Genomic DNA, 8,865 nt, shown 5'->3' on the forward strand with positions numbered 1-8,865 from the left:
AAAATTGTTGACTCAGTTGGAGTATGAATAGAAAATGTTCTTCCTTAAAAAAAGTAAAAGACAAATGTCAGTATTGAATTCCTGCTTTAAACATCTGCATTTGTGTTCATTTTTGTTGTCTTCCACATTAGCTTCTCACCCCCTATTTGACTTTGTGTACTGTGTTTCATTTAGCATCTCAGTTTATGTCAGCTTATGTCTTTGAAACAGAGACTACAAATGATCCTTCTCAATAAAACCCATCCCATATGGAAAAGAAATAGTAAAAACTTATATGTGATTACTTTCATGAGTAAATCATATAAGGCTTACATGATTTTGTCATGGACCCGGCTCTGGAGGACTCGGGGGTCCGTGAGCAGTCTTGACTGTTGTTGTTGTTGTTATTAGTATTATTATTATTTGGTGATGTGTGTGTTTTTCTGCACAGTGCTGTGTTAGTCTGTGTCCCACTCGTATGTATAGGCAGGGTGTGGGTGTGTATGTGTGTATGTCTGCGGGTGTGACTGGAGGATGGAACACAGCCACCTGCAGGCCTGATGGGTGTGGCCCTGCGGGAGGACTGGCCACACCTGAAGTTCCTGCCACACCCGTTGGTGATCAGGCTCATCGGGGAGCTACTTAGGAGAGTGTTGGAGCTCCCACCGGCGCGGGATCATTGAGTTATCGTACCAAGTCAGTGTGTCAGCATATGTCTGTGCTGTTCGTATATGCCCGCTGAGGGTTAGTGTTGACGGCTGCCTCTATGGTTTCCCTGCAGGAGGAAGAGTGGTCCAGAAAGGCAGCACGCACAGGGAGTGCGGATACACAACAGCGGGGAGCACGAGCACAGACGTCAGAGGGAAGCACTCACACGGGGTTCGAGGGAGCAACAGGGAGTTATTGTGTTTACAGCTTTTCACTGTGAATAAAGAGCACTGTTTGCATCGCAGAGTCTGCGTTTTGGGTCCTCCTTTCCCCACATCCCCACGGTCTGCCAGCCAGACCGTGACAGATTTACTCATGAAAGTGGCCACTTTCTCATTACTTTCATACATTGTTTTAGTAAGTATCCAAAACATACAAGTTTCATTATATAATTTTTCAAGGGATCTTATACCTGTTTTCACTCTTGTATGCTTTTCATACAAGTTTCACACAAGACAGATACAAACTTTATAAGATTTATATATATCTTTTCCATATGGGATGACAAGCATGACAATTGTAGGTGTGGTGTCACAACTTTTTATATAGTGGTTCTGATCCATTTTATTTTCCATTTGTTTGTCTTATCATGTCAGTTAGATTTTAAGTTCTTTGTATACACGTGGCTTATTGGTTTGTTGAATGACTTAAAAAAAAGCCACACCTCTTCCTAGAAAGCTTCTGAAATGAATTATCTGTTTGGAACTTAAACACTTGGCACTTAATGACTTCATTGTCAATATATTCTTTGCCAAATAAACTTCTTTTTTGCTTCAGCAAAATGCATGCCTTATGCATGTCTTTTGTTTTTATTGCACAAAGCACAAGAGTGAAATAGTAGAATGGAAAATGCATGCAGGACATAAATCCCTGTAGCATACTGCTAATACAACTTTAGTTTTTTGTACACATCTGCACAGATGGCATTCTAACACAACACAAAGCGAACCAGAAACCCGGAGTAATGATAGAGCTTAGTGCATGTCAATCTCAACCCACCAGCCAGAGCTTAGCTAACAAACTGGTAACAAACTGCGTCAAAATGCTTCAGTCGTGCAATCAGGCTTGTAGCCTCTGTTTCTATCTGTTCTGCCATTCATACACCACACAGCAAGCGATTACACCGATTATCCCAAACTGCAGCAACATATACAGAACCACAAAGGCTCAACTGTAGAAATGATGACAAACAAGGACCACTCCACACTATCAAGACCAGCACCATTTATGGAGGAAACATGGTGCCTGATTGAAATTTGGCAGAAATTGTTAAATGACCTATTTAGATACAGGATCATCCAGTCATCCTCAACGATCTATCTGGGCAGAAGAAACGGACCACTGCTAGTTCTCATGGATAGAAAAAAATAAAACAAAAAACAAACAGTAGGTGTATAAGTCAAACCTGAATAACATGCAAATTTAGGTGTTGCAGAGGCGGGCCTTCCCAGGATTATAAGTAGCAATGTGTCCAACAGCATCTTCCTCTTTCTTTCAACCTGGAAGCGTTCGTCATTGGGCCCCCCTTCCCTGGCGGGTCGCGGAGGGTGGGAGTGCCTACTGGGGTCAGCGGGGGAGCTGGCCCCAGGGAGGGGTTACCTGCCCCCCCCTTCCTTCCCTCCCCATCTCCAGCTGCCTCCCTCTTCCCGCTCCTCCACAACCACCCACACATGCAGGGCCTTGGAGTGGGGGTATGTCACCAGGGTGCAGAGGAGGCTACCCCCCCCCCCCCCCCCCCGTCCCCTTCTGGCTGCCTCTGCCTCAATTTTATCCCACAACTTAGACATTCACATTATTCACACTCTCATTACACATACATATAGGATCTTGGGGGTGGGCACAATCACGGAGTCCAAATCACCATCAGGGTGTATACCTCACCCCTGACGTCGTTGCCCACCTCTCAATTTTAAATACACTTAGTCATTGAGGGTTAGCAGGAGGGACTATGCGCTTACCTGCTGCTCCTTGGCAGGTAGCTCCATGCCCTCCTGGGTTTTAATTGCACCTTAGAACACATATGCATCAACACTACAATGAGCGGGTGGAGGGAGGTTTGGAGTCTTCTCCCACCCCCATTCTCTGCGGCCTGCTGGAGCGGGAGGGCTAGTAGGAGGAGTTGGCCGTCCGACTGCGGTCTGGGGTGTGGGGCCTCCCTGCTGCTGCGGAGTCGGGGTGGTCTGCCTCTCCCCACCGCAGGGAAAAGGGTAACACCACCTGGGTCTGGGTGCAATTCCCCCCTCCAGGGGCAAGGGTACCTAGACCCGGTTTGTAGAGTACGCTTGGGGAGTGTGATTGTGTGTACAGCGTCTCTTTATGTCTGTCTCCACGTTGGTTGAGTGTGGAGTGAGTGCATATGAGAGCATGAGGGGGGGAATGGATGTTTGTGTCTGTGTGTGCCTGTATGTCTGTGTCTATATGTCAGGTTGGGTATCAGACGCCACCTCTCTGGGGACACCTCAGGCCCTCCAAGGTTTGGAGGCCTATCTCCACCCACCACCACTTCCCCTGCCGGTGGCGGACTCCCTCAGGTGTCGGTGTGTTGGTGGTTCTTTGTGTCTGGGGGTGGGCGTCCGGGTACACACCGGCTCACTCCTTGGCGGCCGCTTGTCGGGGCCTGGGGCCTGGGGCTCGCTCGAGCCCCTTTGGAGGTGGGGTGCCCCCAGCCTCTCGGCCTAGGGCTCGGTCACTCAGGCGCAGCTGGGGGCCGGCGGAGCTCACGGGCGCGTCACTGCAACTCCCCCTGACTTCTGCTCCGCGGCTGCTGGGCGAGCCCTCATCTGGGACTCTCCTCAGCTCTTACTGGGACAGTGGCGCGGCTGCCCCTCTGTTGGTCTTCCATGGTCTCTTGTGTTCTGGGGGCCTCTGGATGTCTGGAGTTTTGATCTCCTCCATACCCGCTTCACACCCTGGAGGACGGGGCTGTGGCCCCCCCACACTCCCTAGCAGATCATTACATGGAGAAACCTTTGGAATGCAAGCATGCTGATCCACACAGGTATGCACACATGGGTATTCACAGACGCGGACTAAAGCTTTCTTGGCTGCTGCCTCAAAGCACACTGTGCGCTGTCTATCTTGCGTGCTGCACAATATCGTTTATTACTTAGTAAATACTGATATCTATGACTAGCTAGTTTATTGTGATGGTGCTTTGTTTTCTCTATTATTATGTTGCTCTTTGTTGTTTGCTGTCTCCTCTGTTTGTTTTTGTTTGTTTTTTTTTTTTTCTCCATACAGGTGACCCAGGAGTTTTTTATTTTTTTATTTTTTCTCTCTCTTCCCCCCCCTTCTCACCGTCTCTTCTCCCCTTTGGTTTTCTTTCTTTCTCTCCCCCTCTCTCTCTCATTCATTCCCCCTGTCCTATTTATTAAAAAAAAAAAAAAAAAAATGACAAAGGATGAACTGAAGCTCTGCCATCACGTAATGTCGCATACTGCTGTTTCTGATGTCATTTAGAAAAAAAAAAAAAAAAAAAAAAAAAAAAAAAAAAAAAAAGGAAGCGTTCGTCATTTGAGATTCAACTGTGAATTTGACTCCACTCAGAATTTTAGCCTGTTAACTTTCTGTCGCCACTATGTCTCTGCAGTTTGAACTGTGTCCTGGCAGAATGATCGGGGGCTCCCATCCATGTTTCATTATTGCTGAAATTGGACAAAACCACCAGGGAGACATTGAGATTGCCAAGAAAATGATCAAGATGGCAAAGGTAAATTTAGGATGTGATAGTCTGCCTGTGAATGATGATGAAAAAATATTTGAACTGTAAAATCACTATCTTGCCTTGCTATCTCTTCTCATCTCTTCTCTTATCAGGACTGTGGTGCTGACTGTGCCAAATTCCAGAAAAGTGAATTCGAGTGCAAATTCAGCAAGCGAGCCTTGGAGCGCCCCTACAATTCAAAGCATTCCTGGGGGAAAACGTACGGTGACCACAAGCGTCACTTGGAGTTCAGTCATGATCAATACAGGGAACTAAAAAAGTATGCAGAGGACATCGGCATCTTTCTCACCGCCTCTGGTATGGATGAGGTATGAGCTGCAAATAACTATGTATTATCAGGAACATTCACTTTAAATGTTTTATTACTTTTGATGCGGTAATGTATGTGTAGCCCTGAAAAAAACAAAACTTGGAAGAAAATGTACAAAAAATGATGATAATGATTTCACCATGCACAGAGCATCAGAAATTAATGAAAGTTTCAAATTCTGTCCTGAAAATGTAGAATTAATAGTGTTTACATTCTTTTTCATACTGTAGGCACATAACTAACACGTAGAACAGTACATATATCACAGATCACTGATGATACTCTGTGCCTCAATTACCTTGATATTCATAGATGGCTGTGGAGTTTCTCCATGAGCTGGATGTGCCGTTCTTCAAAGTTGTGTCCTGCGATGCAAACAACTTCCCATATCTGGAAAAGACAGCCAGAAAAGGTACAGGCCTTTGTTGTATTACACCTCAACAGCACTCTTACCTCAATGTTAAGGAAACACGAAACTGACAGTGTGGAGTGAATTAAACACTGTGTAACAAGGTGGGTGTGGTCCTTTGTAAAAAAAGAAAAAAAAAGAACGAAAAGAAAAATGAGAAACTGCATTGGACAGGTATAAAAGTGGGCAGGATTAACGAGCTGTAAATGGAAGTTTGTTTGCTGTTTGTATTGCAGACTATTTCAACATGTAGCTGTATAAATCAAGTGGGAGTATAAAAATAATGACATAATACATTTTAAATATGAATTAATTATGTGTAATTGAGGTTAATAAATAATTAATTGTGAATTATTTACCTATAATAAAACAATTATTAATATGTTTTATTTATTGCTTAAAATATTAACTACATTTATTAATAAGTCTGTTGGGTTACATATATACAAATCTATCATTGTCAGGGTGACCAATGGTGGTATCCACTGGGATGCAGTCCATGGAAACCATACGCCGTGTCTACAAGACAGTAAAGGAGCACAACCAGAAATTTACTCTCCTACAGTGCACCAGCGCCTACCCTCTGGATCCTAAAGATGTCAACCTCAGTGTGATCAGGGTAAGATGAATGAACATCATCATCATCTCCTCTGGGTAAAATGTGGTGAAATAATCAATATGCCAAAAACTACATGAAATGTACGAGAAAATATTTTTATATTGTTTTTACATATGATTGTATCAGCTATATTAGCTTTTTATTAGTTATAGATTTGAAGTGGGAAATAGGTTCAGCAGATACTATTTTGTTTACTCCAAGAGTCAAGGATTTGCTCTAATCAGATCAACATAAACTAGTCTAAATTCAATTCCTATCTGTCCTTTATGTTCACATATACTTAGAATCTAATGATTAACATATATCATGAATGAAAGCTTCATTGCAGTAGTATACAGAGAATACAAACTGCCAGTGCACTGTAAATGGCACATTACTATAAACATTAGCGGTTTTATAGTACACAACAGCTAGCTAAACAATTACTTTCAAATCCAGCCCCTAAATGTTACATGATTTTACAGTGTCATATAACACAATCACAAAGTAGATGCTGATTCTGGAGAGAAGACACCTGTCAATGAAAACCCGTGATTGTGTTGGGCAGTACAACACATTTGACTGTAATATACTCAGACTTGTGTTTAGATTTTAAATTAAATTGTTTGTGTATGTCTTAGCATTGTATTGTATGACAGTTACAGGTACACAAAGAGGCAGTGCGTGCAGCAGACAATAATACTATAGGCTTTTTTATTTTCTACTTCTTTTTTTAAAAGAAATACCAGGAGGAATTTCCAGATGTTCCAATTGGATATTCTGGTCATGAGAAAGGGATCTACATCACTGTGGCTGCTGTGGCGATGGGAGCAAAAGTTGTGGAACGCCATGTGACCCTAGATAAGACCTGGAAGGGAAATGACCATGAGGCATCCCTGGAGCCCTCTGAGCTGGCAGAACTGGTCCGAGCAATACGACTGGTGGAAACAGCAATGGGGTCACCAGTCAAGCAAATGTTACCATGCGAGAAGACCTGCCATGATAAGGTCAGTTTGAGTCATTTGACTTGAGTTTTGAAATTCTACCATGTCATAACACTATCAAACCAGTCATTGTTAACTGTGTTTACGTCCACCCTCTTCAGTTCACTGAACATCCATAACTGTGCAAATTTGCAAAACGTACATGAGCTGGATTAAAATACATCTTTTATGTATTTCTATTCTTTTTCTACTCCAGTTGGGCAAGTCAGTCATTGCTAAGGTGAAAATCCCTAAAGGAACAGTGCTGAGCCTGGACATGTTTGCAGTGAAGGTTGGTGAGCCAAAGGGTATCCCTCCAGAACATATGCAGCAGCTCGTGGGCAAGAAGATCAAAGTGGACGTTGAAGAAGATGACAGCATCTTGGCAGACATGATAGAATAAAGGATCTTCCCAAACTATTGGGACAGAGAGGCAGGCAAATAGAGAAGGGTAGAAAATAAAATAGAGTTACATAGGCAGGTAGCTAGAAAATGGACAGATAATGATGTCATTTGTGAACAGAAAGGGATATGGTGCATTTAATGAGGGATAAGACAAATGTGAATATTATTGAACTTGAAACATATGTCTGGGTGAAGTTACATGGCAGTTATATGACCTTTATGTAATTTGAATAAATGTAAACACTTTTTTCTTAAGGCCACAGGCCTTTCATGAGGAAATACTCACACTACCAGCCTTGTCCAAATTGAGACATCTATCAGAGTTTCTCAACCAGTGATAAGATTCACATATTTGTCATACTAATCCAGTTTGACACAATTTCTCCCAATTATACAAAACACCTATATGTATGCAGCGCATGTGTCAGGAAAAATATTGTGAAATCATCTAGGGGACTTCATATACAATTTCTCTTAATCATCCAGGTGTCACATGTGGGCTATAACTGTAATCAAATGTTTCTGTAATTTTAATACTTCAAATAAACAAGGCTTTAAAGAGCTCTGTATTCTTGATTGTTCATTAACAGTTTACAAATAACACTGAAATCCATCCAGCCATCCATCCATTCGCTTCCGCTTATCCTTTTCAGAGTCGCTGGAGCCTATCCCAGCCGTCATAGGGCGAGAGGCGGGGTACACCTTGGACAAGTCTCCAGTCCGTTGCAGGGCTAACACACAGAGACAGACAACCATTCACACCTATGGGCAATTTAGATTAATCAATTAACCTATCCCCACAAACTGCATGTCTTTGGACGGTGGGAGGAAGCCTGAGTACCTGAGGAGAACCCATGCAAACACGGGGAGAACATGCAAACTCCACACAGAAAGAATTGAACTCAGGACCTTCTTGCTGGGCAGCAACAGTGCTAACCACCGTGCTGCCCCCAAACTTTACCAAATTAACAAAACAGAAAATGCTATTGCATGCTACATTCAGGCTGTTGATACAGTCTCATTTTGTGGCTACCCAGAAAATTACCTATGCTTTATTGTTTTCTTTTGGTGATTATATCACAGTGATTATATCGCATCTGCAGATGCTTCTCAAACCTTCTATCAGATAGTCTGTACCTTTCGAAGAAAAGCACCAATCCACCTAAACTCAACAGCCATTTCACTGGTGCACTGGATGGAGTTGGAGTGTTGTATTGCATGTACATCTTTATGAGATTTGGGAACAGATTCAGAATCTCAAGCTCATACACTGAGGGCTGGTTCTCAAATTCAAACAAGTCAATTCCGGCTGGGCTGGCTGGCCGTTGGGACACATAAACATTGTCAGTTGCAGGAGCAACTTTATGACACTCTGCTGTGAGAAGTTCCTTCATCTTTCCTTCTTCCTTCACATGCTCTCTCCAACACTCATCTCTCAGTCAAGGAAGTTTAAACTTGGGACAAGTGGCGGCTGCGAGAAGTCCTTCTTAGCTATCCAGAACAGCATCAAAACAAGTCTTGATTGCCTGTAACATACAATATGATGCAACTAAGAATAACAATAATTTACTATATAATTAGCTGTTGTAATTATTTTGTAGGTTTTACTGCCCTAAACCATCTTTTGTGCTCTCAATACTGTATGAGATTTAAATTTTGTTGAGGCTTCTGTTGATATTATGATTAATATTCATGATTAATGATGATCAATATCCCTGATATTTAACAAGGGGTGGATATTTAGTTTAT

At 42.7% G+C, this 8,865-nt stretch overlaps 1 pseudogene across 1 annotated transcript; it reads left to right on the top strand.

Annotated features, from left to right (window-relative positions):
- The first annotated feature begins 4,191 nt into the window (after positions 1-4,191).
- Positions 4,192-7,663, top strand: LOC147328159 (N-acetylneuraminate-9-phosphate synthase-like; annotated as a pseudogene). Its single transcript, XR_015130057.1, has 6 exons — positions 4,192-4,396; positions 4,504-4,719; positions 5,034-5,133; positions 5,595-5,749; positions 6,469-6,735; positions 6,929-7,663. The product of XR_015130057.1 is annotated as an N-acetylneuraminate-9-phosphate synthase-like (transcript).
- Positions 7,664-8,865: the final 1,202 nt, after the last annotated feature.

Source organism: Aulonocara sp. 'chitande type north' Nkhata Bay, linkage group LG6 (assembly GCF_057382095.1).
Source record: "Aulonocara sp. 'chitande type north' Nkhata Bay isolate Kocher_YH1m ecotype deep benthic linkage group LG6, A_spYH_male_GT1.1, whole genome shotgun sequence".
Classification (NCBI taxonomy): domain Eukaryota; kingdom Metazoa; phylum Chordata; class Actinopteri; order Cichliformes; family Cichlidae; genus Aulonocara; species Aulonocara sp. 'chitande type north' Nkhata Bay.